The following is a 22,977-nucleotide window of genomic DNA, read 5'->3' on the forward strand; positions in this document are numbered from 1 at the left end:
GCTTTCAGAGAGGAAAGGAGGTGAACCAGATGGCATGGGACATGGGGCTGCGCGCCAGGCCCAGCCCCCAGTGCGGGATTTGGCCAGGTTTGGTAGAGCCAGGCTTGTGAGTCTATGTGAGCCCAGCCCAGGATGATGGCAGGGCACCAGCCCCAGTGGCTGGAGGCGTCCAGAATTGTCATCAGTAGCAGCATGGCTGGGGCTAGTCTTTTGCCTCCAACTCAACTCCAAGAAGTAGGGTCACCAGAAGAGTGGCCCAGTGTCACGCTCAGCCTGGTGAAAGCTAGAGCAGGGGCATAAATTCCTCCAGGCTCTACACCAAAGCCAGGTGGAGGAGATTTCTAGAGCGGTCCCAGTGGCCCTAGGTGCTGTCCAGCCGTGGTTCTCAGCCCTGTATGTTAGATCACTGGAGAGGCTTTTTAAAAAAGTTGCCTTATACAAAAATTAGCCGGGCATGGTGGTACACACACCTGTAATCCCAGCTACTCGGGAGGTTAAGACACTCGGAACTCCTTGAACCCAGGAGGCAGACGTTGCAGTGAGCCGAGATGGCACCACTGCACTCCATCCTGGGCAACAGAGCAAGACTCCGTCTCAAAAAAAAGATGCCTGGGCCTCCCTCTAACAAGTGAAATCAGAACCTCTGGGGGACGGGGTTCTTAGTGGTCTGGAGTGCTTGGGACTGAGTAGGCTGCCAACTGCCATGGTCTGGGGGTCGGGAGTTGGAGTACCAGCAGGGCCCCTGGCTATATGGGGCTTCAAGTCGGAAGAGCCCGAGGAGCTCATCTTGCTATAAACCAAAAAGATGCCTTATACAAAAATTAGGCGTGGTGGTGCACACGTGTAATCCCAGCTACTCGGAGGCTGAGACACGCAAATTGCTTGAACCCAGGAGGCGGACATTGCAGTGAGCTGAGATGGGTCAAAAAGTAGGTTCAGCCTGTGGGCTGCAGTGAGGATTAGAGACCTTACTCAGGTCAGCGTGGAGGCAATGAAAGGGCTTGAGCTGAGGATCATTGTGACAAGATTTCTGGTTTGAAAGACAACTGTTGCCGGGGCGAATGGGTTGGAGGGGCTGAGGTGGAACCAGCTGGGAGGCTGTTGTCCAAGCAGAGATTGTGGCAGCTTGTGAGGGAAATGGGAAGCAGCAGCCGGATTCGAGAATAAGGATTCGAGACTGAGTAGGAAGTAGGGTTCTCTGGTGACTAATGTGGAGAGAGCGAAGGGAGAGGGAGCTGGGAGTATCAGAGTGTCCAGGCCTCTGGTGTGGGCAGCTGGGTAGATGGTGATTCCAGTCCCCGAGGTGGGAGCCCAGAAGAGCGGCAGGAAGTGAGGAGGGGTTGCGTGTTTGAGTTTGAATTGCTTTGGGAACATCAAAAGGAAGGTGTTAAAGAAGTAGTTTGCTGTACCAAGCTCTCTGGGGGGTACCAAGGTCTAAGATACAGATCTCAAAATTGATGGCATAGTCATTCAGGCGTTCATTCATTCATTCATTCATTCATTCAACCAATGTTTACTGAACACTAACTCTGTGCGAGGTATGGTTCTAGATGGTTCTATGCTTGCAGAGCTTTCATTCTTAAGGAGTAAGAAGAGGCGAAGGGGTCTGAGAGCAAGCCCTAAAAGCTCCAGACTATAGTCGTTGGGAAAAGGAAGAGAAGCCAGAAAAGGAGGCTGTGACGAGGGGCCAGAGAGGTAAAGAAGCGGCTGAGAAGGGAGGTGGCAGGAGGCAGTGAGGGAGGTGGGACCCGGAGTTGGTCTGCCCATAGGAGTCTGAATGCTGGTGGGGAAACTGAGGGAGGGGAGCGTACAGGAGGTAACGGGCCAGCTCAGGACCTGAGGTGGAGTTGAGGGCACCCTGGGGATGGGGCCTCAGGATTGAGTCATGGGAGAGGACAGGCCTGCCCGACCAGAAAGACAAAGAGCAGGACCACAGTGGGCAGCAGGGCCTTCTGATGGTCTGGACCCCCAAAAGGATGCCCCTGTGGTGGTGGGGAGGCTGTCACCACCTCATGCTTCTCTCAGCTCTTCTAGAACAGGGCTGCTCACACTCAGCGCCGTTGTTATTAGAGCCGGATAGCTCTTCGGGATGGTGGCTGACCTGTGCTCTGTAGGATGTTAGCAGCATCCCAGGCCTCTGCCCCTGGATACCAGTAGCACTTGCTTTCACCCAGTTGGGACCTTCTGAAATGTCTCTAAACGTTGCCAAAAGTTCCCTAGAGAGGAGAATCACCCGGCTGAGAGCCACCATTTCAGAGACAGAAATGGATTCTTGACCTTCATTGGCCGAAAGAGAAAGATTTCCATGGTGTTTCTTCCCATCAAGTTGGCCAGTTTGAGGTAGAGGATCGAGGTAGAGGTTAGCTAGGGTGCAGGAGACCCGCCCCCCACCGCCTACCAGGAAAGCAGCGGAATGTTCCCACAAGAGTGGCAGTTAACATCATGTGGTTTTCCAAATTGCAGAGGCATCAGTTCTCATGATGAGCTCTCCTTGCCTGGACGACTTTCAGAGAGTCAGTGGAAGGAGAGGCCTTTGAAGGAGGAATTTGTAGCTAGCATCCCCTCTGGAGAACCGGGCTGAAATGGGTTTTCCACCCTGTCTCAGCCCCACATGCCCAATCAGAGACATGGGGAGAGGGAGTTTGGGGTGATACCAACATCCCCAGGCTGCACAGAGCAGAAGTGCAGGACCCGTGGGCACCCTTGCACACGCTCCCCACCCGCTCGGGGCCCGAGGCTCTGAAGCTGGAAGCCAGCCTGCTGCCATGTTCCCAGGTACAGACCCCAGGCCAGGGAGCTTTGCTTGCTTTGCAGTGCATCTCCTGGGCTTCCTGGGCTCACGGGAATCATCATTTTGCAGAAGGGAAAATGAAAGGAAGTAATTTGCTCCCCGGACTGGCCAGGAGCTAGGCTGCAAACTTCTGCACTCTGCTAATTCAGCAGTGGCCACTTTGTCCCTTCTGTATGGATTGCAGAGCCTGGTGCCATGAGGGGCCCTGAACAGCCTGTGTGCTAGGATCACCTGAGGCCCAGCGCCTCAGAGTGCTCAGGAGCTGGGCCAGTGAGCCCTCCCTTCCCATCCTCCAGGGGCTGGGTGTATCAGCATGGTGATCGCTTGCTCTTCTAGAGCTCAAACCTGTCCTCACTAGGTTCTCAAGTGGAAATCCAGCCTGGCCTCCAGACTCGGCCTCACTCCCACCCACACAGCCACATAGGGTCTCTTAGCCATCGGCACCCACGCTAAAAGCCCAGTGGGCTGGGACAGAAGGAACCTTGTGGCTGGGCCCTTCACAAAAGACTGGATCTCTCCTAGTCCTTTACCCGGTTTGTGCAGACTGCTGTCCCTCAAAAGCAGCACCCACACCTGTCAGGATGCGTCCTGGCAGACAGCCACCCAGCCCAGCTGGCTCAGGAGCTTGCTGCCCACTCTGCCAGCCACCCACACCGTTGTTGACCAGCCCCTGGGTTGCAGGCCCGGCCACCCTGTCTGGGCACACACACAGCATCTGACATGGAGTGGGCCCTGCAAACATGTGGCTTCCTCCGACCTCGCCATGGTCCTGTGGGGGCCTGAGGTCCTTCATAAGACCTTTGCTGGGGAAGAGCCATTGAGGTGGGGGGTGTCCACCTGTCCTCCTGCTTCTCCATCACACTTCTTTTTCTCCTGTGTCGGCTTTAAAGAGGGGCATCATTGGCCGAGTGCAGTGGCTCACACCTGTAATCCCAGCCCTTTGAGAGGCCGACATGGGTGGATCACAAAGTCAGGGGTTCAAGACCAGCCAGGCCAACATAGTGAAATCCTGTCTCAACTAAAAATACAAAAATTAGCCGGGCATGGTGATGCGCTCTTATAATCCCAGCTACTCAGGAGGCTGAGGTAGGAGGATCACTGGAACCTGGGAGGCAGAGGTTTCAGGGAGCCGAGATCACACCACTGCTCTCCAGCCTGCGTGACAGAGTGTGACTCTGTCTCAAGAAATAAAGGAGAAATAGAGAGGCATCGTGATGGGTCTGCAGATACTGGCGTGAAGCCACACGCCTGATGAGCACAATGGCTAATTTCTTAACCCCCTCTTTAGCTGTTAGGCAAACTCGAAGTTGTTCTTCTCAGCCTCCAAAATTGAACACTGAGAAAGAAAGAGATTATTCTGGCCAGCAAGTGAAAAGCCATTCTTTTGGCAGAAGTGTGTTTAGCTCTGGGCGGCTGCTGTAGAAAGACAGAGGCATCGAGAGTTCTTGAAGACAAACATCTGGTGGGGGTTCTTGCCATTGAGGGAGCTGCATGATTTCCCTGAAGACCCTGGGAGCGTTTCCTCTTCCCCAGGCAGCTTTCCCAGGCTGCATTTCCGTGTCGGAGTCCAGGGGAGTGAGAACCGGGTTCCCCAGCTCCAGCCAGCCTTGAGTGGGTCGGACATCCTCTCGGTGTCCACACGGCCTCTTTTTCTGGTGGACATAACAGTTTATACACATGTTGAGGTGAAGCCAGTGGCTCCAAAACCTTCATTTTGGAGAGCCCAGAGATTGAGGGAGGATAGGGACATGTGCAGTTGGGTGCTGTATCCCACCTCCCTCCACAGGACCCTGCAGGACTCGGGCAGATGAGCCTCCTGCAGGCAGTCAATTGGGGTTCAAACTCCAATTCCTCCCGTTTTTAACCATGTGACCTGTTTCCAAGCCCTGTCTGCGTTGCCTGTGACACAGGACGACAGCAGTGCCTGCTGTGTCGTAATGTGGTGGGGACTATGTAAATGGTGCATGTTCTAGCCCCACGCCGGCCGTGAATGATACAGCAGGGCTGTTGTTCAGCTGCCCCACGGGGCTTCTGCCTCCCAGGGTGGTCTGTGGATGGGAAACCAGACCCACTTGAGTGGGTGAAATCATGGCACCTTCTGTGCTGAGAGCTGGCCCTGGTGCACCAGCCCTGCTGCCCCAGCGCCTAGGGCACCCACCAGTGGCCTGGCCTGGCCCCGCTAAAACAACTCTGCCCGAAGTAGGTGTTGGTGTGCGTTGCCCTCCCCCGGCCTCTTCCCACCCTCCATGCTAATGCAGGCAGAACAAGCCCAGGCCTTGTCTCCCCGTGAACCAGCCACTTATACTCAGTAGAAAGGAGAGGAGGGAGAAGACCCAGCCTCTTTGATAAACTGTGATATGAACTCCAGCGTGACCCAACAGCTGTGATCTTTACAAGGCCTGCTTCTGTGCTGGGAAGCGAGCAAGTCTGAAGACAGTCGCTCTGCCTGCCAACACGGCCCTCTGGCCAGCCGCGCTTTGGCTTCAGTGACTGCGTTATTCCCCTCCTTTTCCTCCCTGCTGCCTTGCAGAGAGGCCTGGCTGGAGAATCCTTGCATCTGTAATGAGCCACTGTATGCCGTGAAGGCCAGGCCCTGACCCGAACCAGCTCAGGTAATGGTAGATGAGGTCCGAGCCACCTCCCAGGGAAACAGGGTACTTCTCAGAGGGGACGGCATTTGAAGAGGATGGGGCCCACATGGGAAAGGAGGAAGCAGTCATGGGACTTCTTTCATGAGACCCTGACCCAGAGAAGCCCAGCAACAAGGCCTCCGGTTCATTCTGGTCCTCCTCTCTCCCCTGCTACAGACGGGCATGGCAGCCTCTCCTGCTGAGCAAATGCTCAGAGTCCCTAGTATGTGCCCCTGCTACTGCCCCCCCCCCCCCAGTGTCCTGGGTTTGCATAAGAGCCCTTGTGTTGGGAAGAGCGGGGATAGGTGGAGTGGGGAGCTGATTGGTCACTGAGGGGGTGGGGGGCCCGGTGGCCACTAGAAACTGGACTTGTTTTTAATTGTGGGCCTGGGGGAAGGGCCTGAGAAAACTCTCTTTCAGGTCGTAATTGGGAAATTCCACTTTGCTGGCCTCGTGCATTCTGTCCTGTGGACAGGGCCCTTGGTTGAGGCCAAATCACCACGGCATCCAGGGCCACCTGCCATCTGCACCACGGGCCCCTCCCAAGCCCGGCTCCCACTTTGGGCTCCGTCATCCCCCTCTAGCTGCCCAGCTTGGAGTCTTTTTAACATTGGGACCCCCTCCTCACTCTGTGAGTCTTTGTGTGGGCCCCCTCACCTGCCCGGGGGCATCAACTGGCCCCCAGAAGCCCATTGTGCAGGTACTAATGGAAGGCGAGTTGGAGTAAGCAGCCAGACCAGATCCCTGCTTTGCCTCTGGCCCCAGCTCACAAGGACAGCTCCTAGGCGGCCCCACTCTTCCTCTTGCCTCTTTAATGGATCGCGTTCCTTCGTTCAGGATAAAAATAAATTGCTGTGGCAAATGTGTGCCAACCTAAGTCTGTTTGCTAGAAGAGGCCACAATCCACCTGCCCAGAATGTAGATGGGTTTTGATCTTTCATTAGTCCACAGCCATATCGATTGGGCCCCCAGCTGAGGGGCAGGAGACGGGACATTGAACAGGCGGGAGGAATTCTTCCACAGAACTTGCTGCTTCCCTCTCAGCAGAAGCTTCTCTTCTTGCTGGCTTGAGTTGCCTGTCCAGCTCCTTTTGTGAATCTTCTGGAGCTTTCCACAGCTGTTTCCCGCCCAGGGGCCTGGGCTGGGGTGCTTTTGTTGCCATGTAGGGGACGGGGACGCAGAGGGGTGTGCGCAGCAGGAGCCGCTTTATACAACCAGCTTTCGGTTTCTCATCTCCTCATTGGAGACCCCTTGGGAATGGGAATGGCAGGGGGACCCAGGAGGCCCGAGGGCCCCAGTCTGAGTCTCAAAAAAAATGTTAGGAGAAAAATAGTGCTGCCCCCCAAAGTTTTTTAAAAAAAAAAAAAAAAAAAAGTGCCCTATGAGGTGCAAAGAGGGAGTCCAGAGAGCCTGGCCCAGCCTGCATTCCATTGTCCCCTAGTCCATGGCATCCCCGCACCTCACAGAAGCTTATGAGATTGTTCCCTGTTGACCCAGAAGTGGCTAGGGATGGGGAGGAGGGTAGTCCTGGCCTTGTTCAAGCTGCCTCCTCCAAGCAGCCCCCACACTGTCATAGACACTGGCACTCCCTGTAAGAAGGGATGGCTTTTCTCCTGCAAAATGGGTACCACGTGTGACGGGCCTTGCTAGATCAGGCTGGCATGAATTAGGTCTGACCCCGGGCCTGAGGGGAGGAGAGGAAATGCTGGGCAGAGGGAGCCCGGCACAGTGTGCTCAAGGGGCCCAAGAGCCTCAAAGGGCCTGGTGTTTGGGGGGATCCACTTGCTTTGGGCAGGGCTGGTGGGAGCAGACTAGAGGTCACAGGTAAACTTGGCAAGAGGTGGCCATGTGTCCTTCAGGGTGATCCCTGTTCCCACAGCCCAAGCAGCCATGCTACCACAGAATCAGCTGTCACCCTTATTTCCAGGAGCCCCTGTGAGGGAGGGGTGGACCTGGCAGTGGATTGGTGGGAAAGTTCCCGCCTCAGTGGCCACCACGCGGCGCATGTAGTCAGACTCCTCATCTAGTGCACACTGGCACCTGCTGGGCCCCTTGCCGGCCTTTCACTAAAAGCGCGTTCTTTGTAGTCTACACACCTGAGAAGCATCACCTCCACCAGCCCATAGCTCAGGTACCCAGCAGGGCCGCTGGGGTGATGGTCAGGAACTATTTTCAGGGGCTGAGAACTTGATACTGAATTTCTTCCTGAAGCTTGAGAAGTTGTTTCCACATGGGACCTGCAGTATTCTCTGGATCTGACTATTTAGACTTCACCTAAGGATGCCAGGAAACTTGGAAAGATTTGACATTGGTCACTCCAGCAGCTTTGGTAATTAACAAGGAGCCAATGTGTAGCATAATGTGGTATCATTATTTATTTATTTTTTGAGACAGGGTCTCACTCAGTCACCCAGGCTAGAGTGCTGTGGCTCACACCTGTAATCCCAGCACTTTGGGAGGCCAGGGCAGGTGGATCACAAGGCCAGGAGATCGAGACCATCCTGGCCAACATGGTGAAACCCCGTCTCTACTGTAAACACAAAAATTAGCGGGACGTGGTGGCGCATTCCTGTAATCCCAGCTACTCAGGAGGTTCAGGCAGGAGAATCGCTTGAACCCTGGAGTCGGAGGTTGCAGCGAGCCAAGATCGCACCACTGCACTCCAGCCTGGCGACAGAGTGAGACTGTCTCAAAAAAATACACATGCATACAGTGCACTTATATACATATACACACATCCAGTGGCAGGTTTGGAACTGGCCCCTAGAGGCCATTTTCCACTCTCCTGCCTCCTTGGGGCAGGCCTGCGTCTGAACCAGGACAGATAAGTGTGGGTGCCCTTTGTCTTCAGTGCTTTTAAACACCAAGCGTGTCTTGTCCATCACTGTAGAATGTGTTTCTCAGGAAGCTCTTTCTCCTATCATGGTGTCTTTTCACGGCGTTTCCCTGGGCTGCCCTTGGAGACCTCTGTGCGCCTCTCTTTTCACTCTCCTCATGTGATTTAGCAGAGTCACAAAGATCACAGAACCCCCACACCCTGGCCCCTGTCACAGAAACACCCCCAGAAGGGTTTCTGCTGCATGTGGTTTGTGAAAGGCCGCCCCGAACAGGCGCCTCTTCCACGGGGAAGGAGAGAGCTCCTCTCTCTCAGCAGGAGTGATGTGGCCCTCAGAGGGGCCTGGCCTCGGGGAGCCCTGGCACAGAATTCTGCCTCAGTTGGCACTCACCACCCTGCAAGGCCCGGGGGAGGGTACTGGGTGGGTTAAGTCCTCTTCATAGCCCAGGCAGGGATGACCCACCAAAAAGGCTCTTGGGATCTGAGTGGATGAGGGAGCTTTCTGTAGTTCAGGACTCAGATGCAGTGAGTCCCAGGAGAGCAGAGGCCTTAGGTCGTTTGCTGTTGTCATTATCAATGTTGCGTCTTTTAAATGCCCCTGTGACACCTGAGCGTCTGCCCTCGCCCCCGGTCCTAGGTTCTCAGCTGTGGCATCGGGAGGTGATCTATGTGGTGCTACATAGCTATCCAAAGACACCAGAGCTGAGGTTCCCTCCACCGGGCCTGGGGTCCTGTGCTGTGGGGAGAGAGAGTGATGGCCTGCCCTGAACACCATCACACGGGCCCAGAGGGCACATGCCATCCAGGACTGGCACCATGGGATTCAACTAACCCTGTGTGCAGAGCAGTGCCAGATCCGAAAGCCCACAATCCACAGTTGGGCCTAGAGAATTCATGTTGTACAGCCCAGAGAGGCATAGTGTCTGTCCCATGCAGCACATGGGGACAGAGCTGAGATGAGAGCCGACGTCTCCTGATTTCCACACACCAGGGCAGGACCCCAGACCTGGCAGCCCGGGGCCCAGCCTCATTAGAGAGAAGCCGGGCCCTCTCATGGGTCGCCATCCTACCCAGGGTTGTTTAGCCTTAAAAAAATCCCACAAAGACCTCTCCTCATCCTCCTCTTCCTTCTCTTCTTCCTCCTTGGCTTCCTCTTCCCCCTCTTCTTTCCTTCCCCTCCTCTCTCACCTCCTCTTCCTCTGTTTCCATCCCCCCATCCACGGCTTGTTTTCAGTTTGGTCTTGCCATCTCCCTGGGGTCTTTGGTTTGGTCTTGCCGTGTCTCCGGGATCTTTGGTTTGGTCTTGCCGTGTCTCTGGGATCTTTGGTTTGGTCTTGCTGTGTCTCCGGGATCATTGGTTTGGTCTTGCCATCTCCCCAGGATCTTTGGTTTGGTCTTGCCATGTCTCCAGGAAGTGTTCTCCTTTTCTTACCACCTAACACATGCTTCAGCGCCCCAGATGTGACTTCCTTCCTTTGTCTTTTCTTCCTCCTGACCAGGGCAGTGTGGCAGCCTCACCTCCCTCCAGGCTCGATGCCTGGGATGTCTTTGGTGGCTGTAAATTTAAAGAACATGCTATTTAAAAGTGCTCATCATAAGCGTACTCATGTAAATTTTCACTAATTGTGACACCCAGGAATGAGCCCTCAGATCAACAAATAGAACATTTCCAGCCCCAAAGAGGTCCTTTTCCCATCTCCTCCAAGTGACAGCCCCTTCCCACCTCCTTCAAGTACCCACGTACTGACTTCCAACACAATAGGTTCATCTTGCCTGGTTTTGAACTTCATATAAATGAAACTGTACAGTTTGTGCTCTTTCCACAAAGCCAGGCTTCTTTGGATCCACATTGGGTTTGTGAGATTCATCTGTGTTGGATGTCACAGTAGTCCACATTTCCATGAAATATTCTGTATGATGATATGGTGATTTATTTATCTCTTCTCGTATTGGTAGACCTGAGGGTTAATTTCAGTTTGGCACTATTATGGATAATGCTTTCTTACCTGCCTTTTGGTGAACATATAGACACATTTCTGTTAGGTATATGCCTAGGAATTGCTGGATTGGCAAGCAGACATACCATGGGCTTTGGGGGTATACTGTCCAAAGTGCTTGTGCTAGCTTCCACTCCCATCAGCAGTATGGGGAGTTCCAGTTGCTCCACGTCCTCACCAACACTTGGTATCATCAGTCTTTGATTTTAGCCATTCTGATTGGGGTACAGTAGTATCACCTTGTGGTTTTAATACGCATTTCCATAAAGACTAATGAAGTTGAACAACTTTCTTTTCATAGCTTAGTGGCCTTTTGGATGTCCTCTTTTGTGATGAGTCTGTTGAAGTCTCATTTTCCGATTGAGTTTTTGGTGTTTTTCCTACTGATTTGCAGAAGTCCTCTGTGTATTCTGAATCTGAATCTTTTTCAACTGCATATAACGTCATCATCATCTGCTCCTCTGTGGCTTGCCTCATTACTCCCTTAATGATATCCTTGATGAACACACGTTCTTTATTTTTAATGTAGTCCAGGTAGTCCATTTTTCTTTACAGTTAGCATTATTTTTGTTTTGTTTTGTGATGCTTTTTTGAGGAATTAGAAGCTCATGGAAACACATTGACAAAGCTGCCTGTTTCTGAGTGATGTTTGTTCAGCATTCCCAGTAAGGTGGATGCTGAGCATGACCCACCTGGAATCCAGAGGTGTTTTTTCTTAGTTCCTGACAGGGTCTTGGAAACCATCTAGTCCAACCTGTTTGTGCTTTGTAAAAGCAAAGATTCCTAGCCATCCCTGCAGCCCTCCTGACCTGCCAGAATCCAAGGGGCCTCTGGGGCAGCCAGGCCAGCAGTGGTCTGCAGCCTGGAGCTGAGAACCACTAATCTTACTATACTGGGCATCACCGTTTGAGTGACATATGGTAGGAACCCAGGTCAACAGCACCAAAATGAGCAAAGGGACTTGACTGGCCTATGTATCCAGACCAAGACCAGGGTTACCAAGTTCTCTCCAGCCCTTTTTGAAGTCAGCCTTGTTGTTTTGGTCTCTTCCAAGTGGCAGAGACATGGCCATCACATCACCTGGGCATTGCATCCCAGCAAGTCATGATCCAGAGGGAAACTCTGATTGGCCCAGACAGGGCCAATGGCAGGGAGGTGGGGCTGAGGGGTGCTGTGAGTGGCAGCCCTAATGGAACCCCATATGGAATGGGGGAGCAACAGCGCACCTAGGGAAAAGGGGCCATTCTTCCCACGAAATGCTGAGTCATGAGGACCACAGGGGCTGGCCACGAGGCTGCCTTGCTGAGCACAGTTTCCTTAAAATAGAAATGCAGATGGGGATCATCACTATCTCCTCCTTATCCTGTGAGGACCAGGTGACATAGCATATGGAAAGTGCTTAGGAGACAGCCTGGCACCTAGTAACCACGCACTTGGTACCAGAAGCAACTAGTCAGTAACTGAGGAGTAGAAGAGGCCTGGGGGCAGGCGGTGGCTGGCCACAGAGCTGGGCCTGGCCTGGCTGCTCCCTCAGGCTCAGCTCCTGGAACTCGAATGTTCTGGGGTTGACTCACTTTCTCCTGTTTCTAGAGAAGGGTAAGAGAGAAAGTCTTAAGTCATTCAGATGAGTGCTCAAGGCCAAGCACAGCGGTTCATGTCGGTAATCCCAGCATTTTTAGGAGGCAGATCACTTGAACCCAGGAGTTCAAGATGAGTTTGGGCAACATGGTGAGACCCTTGTTGCCATACAAAAAAGAAAGAAATTTAATTAATTGAGCATGGTGGCATGCGCCTGTGGTCCCAGCTACTCAGGAGGCTGAGGTGAGAGAGTGGCTTGAGCGGAGGTTGCAGTGAGCCGAGATGGTGCCACTGCCCTCCAGCCTGGCTGACAGAGTGAGACCCCGTCTCAAAGAAAAAAAAGATGAAAATGACAAAAATGAATGCTCAAACCCCAGCATTCCCCCCTCCTCTGTCCCCCAGCCCACCCAGCAGCCAGCCCATGTCCAGGGCTGCCCAGTCAGGACTCTAGATAGCACTTGACAGAAAGCCAGTTCCCACCCTTACAGGAAGAACAAAGGTGTAATATATCCAGAAAATAAATTCTATACTTTTTTTAAAAATGAAAAATAAACGTAGTATGCAGGCAGAGGCAAGGATGGGTTCATTTGAAACTAGAAGTTCAGCCAGGCGCGGTGGCTCACATCTGTAATCCCAGCACTTTGGGAGGCCGAGGCGGGTGGATCATGAGGTCAGGAGTTCAAGACCAGTCTGGCCAACATAGTGAAACCCCATCTCTACTAAAAATACAAAATGTTAGCGGGGTGTGGTGGTATTCGCCTGTAATCCCAGCTATTCAGAAGACTGAGGCAGGAGAATCATGCGAACCCAGGAGTCCGAGGCTGCAGTGAGCCAAGATTGCACCAGTGCACTCCAGCCCCAGCAACAATGCAAGACTCCGCCTCAAAAAAAAAAAAAAAAAAAAAAACCCTAGACCCTCAAGGCTCAGGCCACCTCCTGTCCTCAGGTCTCCCTCTCACCTGCCACAGCTGGCTCTTCCTCCTCCCTCTGCCCCATTTGTGGACAGGCCACCTGCTCTGTGGCCAGATGGCTCATTCCAGCCGTCTCGGCACCCAGACTTCAGCACCTGTCCTTGACTGATGTCCCATTGGACCCACCAGTGTGACCAGAGCACACTGCTGCCGATCGTCCTGAACAGGGCCGGGTGCCCACACTAACGTGTAGGAACAGGTGTCCATGGGCCATCATGGTTCTGGAGCCACAATCCAAGGCTGTGGACATCAGGAGGCAGAACCCACAATAGTGGGCAGCTGTTGGTCTGAGTGTAAATGCTCACAGAGGAGGAGTGTGAGGCAGGGACACCATGGGGGTGGCTGAAGGAGTGACTTTTTCACCTCCCAGCAGCCAACTCCTTCCTCCCTGCAGGACAGTGGGAGGGTGAAGCTGTATGTGTGACCCAGCGACCCTCGGGGTCCACAGTGGGAACAGGCAGTGAGGAGGTGGCATCAGGGTGTGGCCTCCAGCCAATCCCTCTTCTGTGGCTTCCTTCTGCCAGCAGCACTATGTCTGGAAGCATCAGTGCAAACAGAGCGGATGGTTCTTCCACCCTTTGTCGTGTGTGGAGTTGGGGGTGGAGGCAGGCCCAGCAACTCCTAGCAGAGCCCGCGTGGGGCTCTGTCTCCACACGTGTGGCCCGGGCATGGTAGCCGCAGGGCCAAAACTGATCAGAGTCCTGGAGAGTCTCAGTTAGAGAGAGGCCAGGAGGGGCCTTATGGGCCTGCTGGGTTCTTTCATATAGGAAGAAACTGACACTCTGATTTCTCTTATAAATGTTTACCGCCTGCTGCCTTTGTATGGAGGAGGGCCTGGGCCGGCTGACATGGACCCAGCCTCCACAGCCCTGGGAGAAGGTATTTCAGTGAGATAGGAACATCTTGTGGTGGGGGTGGACAAGAGAGCTGGGGAGTTCATAAGGAGAGAGCTCTCTGGCTAGGGAACGGGGGTCAAAGATTCACTCACTCTACACAGAGGGCCATTCCACAAATATTCCTGAGTGCCTGGGATGTGCCAGGCCCTACGCCAGCTCTGGCATGGCTCCTGCCTCCCCCGGGGCTGCAGCCTCATGGGAGGGGCCCACAGGGACAAGTAACGAAGAAACGGGTGACCTGGTCTTGTGATCCATGCTCTGAAGAAAACACTGGGGGAGATAGGGGGTCCTCAGGTCAGGCCCGTGGGAAGGGGGGTGCCCCACAGCGTCAGGAGAGCCAGGAAGCTGTGACCTGGATCCGAGGTTTTCTGAAAGCATAAAAGTGCCCTAGTTTTCCCCTCTCCTCAGGCTCCGCTGAAGCTATGCCAAGAATTGGCTTTTAAAGGCTGCCTGAAATGTGGTTTGGAGCCAAAAATCTATAGAGCCAGCGCATTTGTGACCTTGTTGAAAATGCTTACTGAGGAAAAACAAGGAGGTGGGATTTGGGATTTTCATTTTCTTTTGTAAAATTAGAAAATACGTCTATCTGTCTGGTCCACCCCACCCATCTCTATCCCGCCTGCAGTTCCTTGCCTCGGCCCAACAGCCCTGACTCCACTGCGTTCGTGTCTTCCATTAACCCACACCTCCCCCATTCCCAGTCCCTCGTCATCTCCCGTGCATCAGTAATGAAAAATACCAAGTGGGTAAAAATAAGGAGCCCGGTTATAGCCCTGGAAATTAGGCCACAGCTGTCAGGCCAGGCAGGAGCACTAGCCTCTCTGAGAAAGGAGCCGCTAGGAGCGAGAGCTCGGCCCCCTCCCCATAAGGGTAGATCCGAGTTTCCACGTGGGGGTGGGGAGGCCGGAGGGCGCTGCTGCTGTGCTGGGCAGGCAGGGGGGCCAGGAAGCGCTGTGTGTCAGTGAGCAGCCCCATCCTGGGTGTCCGTCAGTGCCGGGCGCAGTGCCCACCAGTGGGAACACTACAGCGGGCAGAGTTAGTCCCTGCCCAACAGGGTTAACCACGATCGCAAGCGTAGCATCACAGTGTGGTGGAGCAGATGTGGGGGAGGGGTGCCCAGCCTGTTGGGGGTGTCTGGGAAAGCTTCTGAAATGTGACGTCTAAGCTAAGCCAGGAATGATGAGTAGGAACTGGTTGGGGAATGAGGGGATGGAAAAGAGGGAGGTGGGGAGGTGTTTCTGATCAGCAGGCAGTCTGCTCAGAAGCCCAGAGGCTAGCCATGCCTTCTGGGCAATGTGGAGTGTGGCTGGGAGGCTCCTCATGGCCTCAAAGCCCTGGGGTACCCTGTGAGCCAGTAGAGGGCTGAAGCAGGTTCAGAAAACAGAAAACCCCCTCCCCCTGTTTGAGGGTGCCCAAGTCCCTGAGAGGAGCCTTTGGATGGGCAGTGGGTGTGTGCCGGGCCATGCCTGAGGTGGTTGGCATGCAGAGCTTTCCAGTGGGACGGAGGGAAGTGGGGCCCAGGGCTCACCAGTAGGGGCAGGTGGTGAGACCGTCACTTGTTCACCGTGACAGCTGTGGCCCTACACACACTCCTCTGCCATTGGTCTCATGAAACACCACAGGCTAGTCAGGAAGCTGGCTCAGGAAGCCTGCTTGACAAGGGTTCTTGCTGCTCTGTCGTTCTGGAAGGTTCGGTGCTTCTAGGACAGGCAGTTTAAACAGATCACCTGGACCAAGTATAAAACCTCTCGACACCCCAGACATCTCTGCCCTGGACTTGTTTAACTCTTCAGTGTACACTGGCTTCAGTCAGTTAATTCCAGGCGCCTGTGAACTCAGCCAACTTTCCTCGTCCACTCATTTTTCCCGAGAAGAGTCAGCGTTTTCCTTCCTCTCTCATGAGCTGAGCCCCTCCTTCCAGTCCCTTTCCCGAAGACCCCCACCTACCTCTGTGGGGGTGACTCCAGGAACCTGTCAACTGTGAAGGGAGGAAGCCCCCTGCCCTCACAGTTGGCAGGTTCCTGGAGTCACCTTCCTTCCTGCCCTTGAAGCCTGAGCGGCTGTCCCGGTCCAGTTCCTTCTGCTGTTCCTGGGCCCCCCAGTAGCATGGTAATTGGTTTCTCAGATCTTCAGCTGCACACCCTGTCTGCAAGCATTTCCCATTCCCAGACCCTGGCAGGAAGACTCATCTATGATCTTACCCCTGTGGGGCGCCCCGGGCCAGAGAGGTGATGGAGAGATGAGCCATCCTTCCAGTCTCTTCTCTCATTCCTGCCAGTGAAGCCTAAAATAGATAGAAAAAATACCACCTGGCCGGGCGCGGTGGCTCAAGCCTGTAATCCCAGCACTTTGGGAGGCCGAGGTAGGCAGATCACGAGGTCAAGAGATCGAGACCATCCTGGCCAACATGGTGAAACTCCGTGTCTACTGAAAATATAAAAATTAGCTGGGCATGGTGGCGTGCGCCTGTAGTCCCAGCTACTCGGGAGGCTGAGGCAGGAGAATTACTTGAACCTGGGAGACAGAGGTTGTAGTGAGCCGAGATTGTGCCACTGCACTCCAGCCTGGCGCCTGGCGACAGAGTGAGACTCTATCTCAGGAAAAAAAAAAAAAAAAAAAGAAAGAAAGAAAAAAATACCATCTCTCTGCCCCAGTCCCCTCCCCTCCCCTCCCCCTCCCCCATCCTCACAGCCCAAGGTTGCAGGCCCCCAGGTTGGTCCCTGGGCCTGGTGAGCACGCAGGCCACAGGAGGGAGGGGCGCTGGAGCAGCTGCGGAGTACACCGTCTCCAGCAGCTGCAGAGATTGGTATCTGCAGTTACGGTTCCTAGAGGGTCATGGCCTCCCTTTCATTTTTGTGGTATTTTGTGGAGGTTGTTCAAGCCTCTCTCCACGTATACACAGCCCCAGGTTTGGGCTTCCCTAAGCCAGCTAATGGCTTTCTAGTTTCTAGGAGAGAAAAGGTATTAATCAAATATGCACCTGCAGGCCAGGCTGGGTGCAGTGGCTCACGCCTGTAATCCCAGCACTCTGGGAGGCAGAGGTAGGTGGATCACTTGAGCCCAGGAGTTCAAGACCAGTCTGGGCAACATGACAAGACCCCATCTCTACAAAAAAACAAACAGATGGTACTGGGCAGGAGAGTGGGGAGCCCAGGAGGCAGGTGGTCTGGCGTGACAGGGGCACTCAGAGGAGCAGACATCTGACTCACAGTGGTGTGGCCTCTGGGGAGGGCGCCTCACTAAGATTTCATCATCTGTGTCTCCGCAAGCCTGCCTTCTTCCCCGTCCATTCCCCTGGCCATTCTTGACTGGGCTCTGCCCTACCCCCAGGAAGGATGTCTGGAAAGGCAGCCCAAAACCCTTTGTACTTTAATTGGAAAAAGGTGGGAGCCTGAGGCAAGCGTGATTGAAACAGCACCCAGAAGGGCAGTGTTCAGGGCAGAGCTGTGGCCAGTGTTTCAATTCCGACTTCACTCTATGCTGGTGGCTGCAGTGCACCCACCATAGCCACGCCATTTGTGCACGGTAGCTTTTTTGCTCCAAGTGGAGACAGGGGCTTCGTCTCCATTGATAAGACTTTCCTCATCTGCTGGCGATTCTATTTTAGGAGAAAGCCTCCCCCTGTAGTAGGCACTCCTGCCTCAAAGTGGAGCCAGGCCTTTTTTTTCAGTGCTCGTATTATGCTAATCACTCCTTGCAAGCAGGCAGACTTTGTAGGAGGTTTGCCTGGTTTTAGATGAAACATACGCCTTTGAAGCAAAGAGCCACCGTCACTAAAAATATCATTTCCCGGCTGTTGATCCTCTCATTTGTAAAATGCATGTTTCCATTGTTAAACCTGCAGCAGCCCCTCTCGAGAGGAAAGCTCCACTATGATGGCCAGGCCGGAGCACGCCCTGGGGAAGTAGCACCTTCCCCAGCGCTGCCCTCGGGCTCCGCCTCAGAGCCTCTCCGAGAGGGAGTCCAAGACCCCTCCAAGACAAGTCCAAGACAGAGGATTCTGAATACTGTATTTTCTGTTCAGAAATATTAAACCATATAAAATAAAACCTGAAATAATGCAGAATGGTATAGTGGGAAATGGGAAAGACCCCTGACTGCCCGCCACCTCCTCCCCGAGAAGTAGCCTCTGGGGTCAGCTTGGCGTCTTTCCTTCCTCTGCCCTTTCTGTGCATTTATCAGCATGAGGCTCAGTCTGGTGCTGGTTTGGCTGCAGTGGGTTCTGGACTCCGGGAGCTCTGCAGCTTGCCCAGGTCCACCCGCTTCACGGTCTTTACACAGAACACATCTCCCTCTGGATCCTGTACACTCCCAGTCAGAGCCCAGTGGGTCAGGGTCACTGACCCTCCCCACGGAGGCTACCATATCCTGGTGTTAAATCTGTCCACCCAGCAGGGCACAGTGGCTCACACCTGTAATCCCAGCACTGTGGGAGGCCAAGGCAGGCGGATCACGAGGTTGATAGTTCGAGACCAGCCTGGCCAACATGGTGAAACCCTCCACTAAAGATGCAAAAAATTAGCCAGGTATGGTGGTGGATGTCTGTAATCCCAGCTACTCAGGAGGCTGAGGCAGGAGAATCGCTTGAACTAGGGAGGTGGAAGCTGCAGTGAGCCTAGATCACGACATTGTACTCCAGCCTGGGAGACGGGGAGACTCCATCCCCCAAAAAAAAAATCTGTCCACTCGCCTTTCTCTGTGTGTGGTTACCTGGCGTCTTTGCTCAGAGGGGCAGTGGCGTGATCCTGGCGGGTAGTGGAGGGAGCAGGCCTCTCACCCACCAGCACAAGATCTGCTGTAGGGAGCTGGCCTGTCACCCAGAGCTGGGGCTAAGACATGTCCCCTGGGGTGACTTCCAAGGATGCCTCATGTCTGGAGTCCTCTTATTTCTCACACATTTAATCCAGGGAGATTTCCTGGGCTGGCAGGGAACATGTGGATGAAAAGCCTATTTCATGCGTCTTAAAATTCCTTGAAAATGGCTGATCACAAAAGGAATTTTTTTCAGCCTCCTGGCAGGGGGCAGGGGAGGTACAAATAGGAGAACCCCTCCCCTTCCATTTGGCAGAGAATGGCTGAAGGAGTCTCGTCCCCACCACTCGTTGGCCCACCACTGCGGCCTTGGCCCCTCCATCCTCCCAGCCTTTTGAGACTCTGATCTTTTTACCAGTGTGTCAGAGGCTGTAGTGAGGGTGCTTGATATTTGCTCTTTGTCACCAGTGGTGGGTATGCGTGTTTAACTTCTCATCCTGTTTTCTGACACTTACCTCAGTGCTCTTAGTGCTCTTTAAGTGGGCACTTACAAAGCCTACAGAAAGCCCTCTCAGTTCATAAAATTTCACAAAACCCCCAGACTGAAGCTGTGAAGACAAGAAAGGCGCTCATGGCTCTAATTCCTGATCGGAGCCAGGAAGGCAGGAAGCGCGCAGGCCCAGGGCAGCAGCTGTGAGCTGTGCTTCCTCTCGGGCTGCTGGGGCTCCGCAGGTGGGCCCAGCCACATGGTTGCCAGGAGGCCAGGAGGAGTCCAAGCGCAGGTCTTGCCCAAGAGCTGACCTCTTTGTCTTTCTGTTTGAACAGAGAAGGTCAGGGCTGTGCACAGCAGGCTTGGGACTGTGAAGGTAGAGACCAGCAGGGAAACAGTGACACACCAAGCAGAAACTTAAACCAGGACCCAGGCTTTGTGCAGGTGGGGGTGGGGCCTCAAGAAGGCAAGTGTCAGGGCCTCCCACCCAGAGCTCCAAGGCCGAGCCAGGCTGCACTGCCACCCATCCTCTGAGACTGCTGCCAAAATCTCCCCTTCCCTCAGGAGGGCATCGCCATGCCTGAGGCAGCCGGCCCCGGTGAGGCAGTTGCAGGCAGCAGGTTTCTGGCCACCCAGGAAGCTTGTTGAGAGTGTAGATCCTGGACCTCCTGGAGGTGAGGGCTTATGTGGTCCAGACATACAGCCAGGTTCTGGGGCCCCTCAGGATATGCCTGGCTTGAGGGACCCTGCCTGTTCTGGAGGTAGCCTTCTGGGTAGATGAGGACACTGATGGGACAGGGGCTGGTGGCTCCCCGCCAAGGGGTGTGGAGCTGGCACCATGTGCATGGCGCCCAAGGCAGAGCACTGGAGGTGTCACCAGAAAGCAAAATGGCAGCCCCTGGCTGGAACTCCTTCAGAGTGCAGGGGTCCTCTGAAGGAAAGTCGCCAGGGGAACACGAGATACTACTAATGCAATGTAATCACCCAGGGCCCATGACCAGGAGGACAGCCTGTTTGGTTAAACACTGGGGGAGGGAAGCATTCTCCACACGGGGCTGTGGCCACACAGACACTGGGGCTGCTGGACCCACGTCAGGCACGTGGCTTTAAGGCCAGAGGGGCCGAGTGTGGACCTGCCGAGGCCTCAGTGTCTGGGTCCAGCACCGACAAGGCAGAAGGGGGTGCTCACCATCTGTAAACTGCGGGAATATGCCGCAGCGGGGTGCTCCTTGGCCTGGAACAAAGGGACTAGTGTGGGAATTATCGCCTGAAGTAAAGGAAAACGAACAGCTTGGTGATGGGAAGACGGGCAAGAGACGTACCCAGACATTGTTGGGGCCGGGGTAGCTCTGGCAGCCTCACTTGGGACCCAGCACCGCTGTCGCTTACCTGCCTCGTTCCTCACACGGCCCCCCCACAGTTTGCAGGGGGAAATGGCAGAGGTGCAGGGGTGCTTTTCCATTACCCGTCCCAATACAGACTCCAGATCTCAGAGGACCCTGCTTGAGGTCACGTGCCATGGGGTGAAGGCGTGTCTCTGCCCTGGGCATACAAGCCGCAGGGAAAGGGTGGGAAGGGGAGCCAGGCCAGGGAGGGAGGTCTGTGTCCCTGGCAGATGCCACAGAGCGTGGGAACATTTTCGTGGGAATATGAATGCCAGGTCAGGGACCCAAGTTCTGGCCCCTCTGTGGCCCTGGCTGTATGGCCTGGGACCAGTTTTTTGGCTTCAGTTTCTTCCTGTCCCATGCGGGTGGCAGGGGCATGGAAGGGCAGGCAGGGCCAGGAAGCAGCATGCCAGGCGGTGGCGGCCTCCTCATAGGCAGGGCTGGCCTCCACGGGGACAGCTGAGAGCATCCCCAGGAGGAAGTCCTGCTTAAAGGGGTGGAGCCCAGAGGACTTGAAAGGGAGAGAAAGGTCACATCTGCAGTTCTCCAGCAGAGCCCAGGAGGCCCCAGGGCAGACAGGGTTCAGGGATGCCATTCCCTGGCAGCATCAGCCAGTTCAGAGCACCAGCCCTGGCCACGTCTCCCTGGACACCAGGAGTCTTTATATTAAAATCACCCCAGCCTGGACCTCAGGCAGCAGCTGGCCTGGCTCCCACACTGAGGTCTGCTGCTCCTAACTGGTTTCTGGGAACTGCTATTGCAGTCAGCCCCATGGACTTTCTCCCCCAGGTCTGAGTTTGGGTCCAGGCTGCAGCTGCAAGGCCCTGCTTCCCTCCCATACCCTTGGAGACAAACCATTTCCCCTGGAGGACAGAACTAAGGATGGACCACAGGCCAACACCATCCCAGCCAGGTGTGGTCAGTGCCGTCCACCCACAGAAGGGGCTGCAGGGGGAGAGCGGGGTGGAAGGAGCTGGCTGTAGATACACTGCCTTGGGGCCACAGGAGGCTTCTGGAGAAACTCCCTCCAGTCCACCAGAAAGCCCCGGTGATCTCTGCAGCTCAGGTGGTTCAGACTGTCTTCCCAGAAAAGTATGCCCAGGGCTCTGTGCCATCTGCGCCCTGGAGCTTATTGGGGGACAAGGGGGCGTGTGGGCAGCAATGAGTACAGCAGGGTCAGGCTGACCCGACGGGACTTTGGCAAGGCCTCTGAAATCACTCATGGCCCATGTTGGGGAGTTGAATGTACACGACGTTCCTAATGTACTGTCATTTGTGGCCAGGATTAGGAAGGAAATGGTGATTCCGGCTTGGAGTAAATCCCTGTGGCAGAAGGCAGGAGTCTAGCAGGGACCAAGGGCTTGGGCCCTTCTCAGCGCTTCTTGGAGTTGTCAGGGAGACAACAGGATTTCCTTTAGTGATCAGTCCCTTGGTTGTCATTTGCACTGAGGATTCAACATGCAGAAGGTCCCCGCTACTGTGCCAGGGCTCCAGGCAGGGGCCAGACCGGCCACACTCCTGCCTCCTGCTCCCCGCACCCCGCCGTCTCCTCACCCCGGCCTTGTCCTCCTCACACTGCCTTTTGCTCCAGCGCGGAGACACTATCTCAGCAGAGTCCCCGTCAGTCCTCCCTGCCATCTCGGCTTCAGAGCCTCCAGCACAGGGTGACAAGCCCTGCCATCTGACCTGCATCCAGCCATATTCTGGGGTGTCTCTATGTGGCATAGAACGTGCAGCCTCTTTTCTGGGACACAAACCCAGACCTCATTGGGAGTCATACGCCTACTGATTCCCCTCACAGGGGCTCCTTGCAGATTGTGAAATGCTTCTGCCAGAGCCAGACACCCCCCAAGAACCCTGATAACACAGTCCAACACTTGCCGGCCTCCCAGGCCCCTCAGCCTGCACTTCCGCCGGCATGCCCAGCTCACGGCCAAAGTAATCCAGGCCACCTTGTCCCTTCCTGGCCATTAATTTTCTGTCCTACAAGCATTCATCTCCCCCATGGCCTGTAGGGCCCCAGCCCTAGGCCTTGTGGTCTAAGTGGAAAAGGAACCAGGATTCAGGGAAGGCGGAGGGGCCAAGCACCACTTTAGGAAGGAAATTGGGGGGAACTAGCAGCAGCTGAGGCAGGAGACAGGGGAGGGCTGTCCTGGGAAAAGGCAGGGGGCTTTGAGTACCTGTGAATGGACACAGGCCAAGGTGGACGCGGTGGCTCACCCCTGTAATCTCGGCACTTTTTTGGGAGGCCAAAGTGGCGGATCACCTGAGGTCCGGAGTTCAAGACCAGCCTGGCCAACATGGTGAAATCCTGTCTCCACTAAAAATAGAAAAATTAGCCGGGTGTGGTAGTGTGTGTCCGTAATCCAGCTACTCAGAAGGCTGAGGCAGGAGAATCACTTGAACCAGGGAGGCAGAGGTTGCAGTGAGCCGATCAAATTGCAGTGGACAACAGAGCAAGGCTCTGTCTAAAAAAGAAAAAAGGCCAAGCCAGCCCGATGGGCCTAGGCAGAAGATGACTTCCATCCTGAGGAGAAGACAGGGCCCCTCCCATGGCAGCAAGGGCCATCTGACTCCATCCTGGGCAGTGCAGAAAGTGGGAGTAATCTCTCCTGCTCTGCCCGGCTCTCAACTCCATCCCTAGAGCAAGC

The 22,977-nt window shown here is 54.7% G+C and overlaps 1 protein-coding gene across 1 annotated transcript in view; it reads left to right on the forward strand.

Annotated features, from left to right (window-relative positions):
• VAC14 (VAC14 component of PIKFYVE complex) overlaps positions 1-22,977 on the forward strand; it is a 124,229-nt gene that overhangs the window by 80,952 nt on the left and 20,300 nt on the right. The gene's annotated exons all lie outside the window — the stretch shown is intronic.

Source organism: Sapajus apella, unplaced genomic scaffold (assembly GCF_009761245.1).
Source record: "Sapajus apella isolate SASKATOON/1434 unplaced genomic scaffold, GSC_monkey_1.0 scaffold15, whole genome shotgun sequence".
NCBI classification, from domain to species: Eukaryota; Metazoa; Chordata; class Mammalia; order Primates; family Cebidae; genus Sapajus; species Sapajus apella.